We start from the raw sequence: 350 nt of genomic DNA, 5'->3' as shown, positions 1-350 counted from the left end.
GGCACTTGAGGCGATGCAAGGAATCTCCACCTGGTCCTGTCAGCTGATCTTCTTGGGGCCATCTGAGGGACAGATCTCTCTGCTTTAGGTCCTTCTCCACGGGGCGACCTCGCTTCTTTTACCCTTGAGGTGTTCATCTAACACTGGTGCTTTTATATTTCTTCATTAAGATCGATGCAATTTTAGTGTATTGTGACGACATAAAATGTGTACGATTTTTTTAAAATGTTGACAAGCACTGGGCTATACCGTATTATCACACAAAATAAATGATTTAAAAAATAGCAGTTTTCTCTGAATGATGAAAATAAAACTTGAATGTCAGCTCTACTACTGATTTCATTTTAAAC

This window comes from Berghia stephanieae, chromosome 7, assembly GCF_034508935.2.
Source record: "Berghia stephanieae isolate SIO BIC M18660-M18661 chromosome 7, UCSD_Bste_1.3, whole genome shotgun sequence".
Classification (NCBI taxonomy): Eukaryota; Metazoa; Mollusca; class Gastropoda; order Nudibranchia; family Aeolidiidae; genus Berghia; species Berghia stephanieae.
This window is presented reverse-complemented; position numbering follows the sequence as displayed.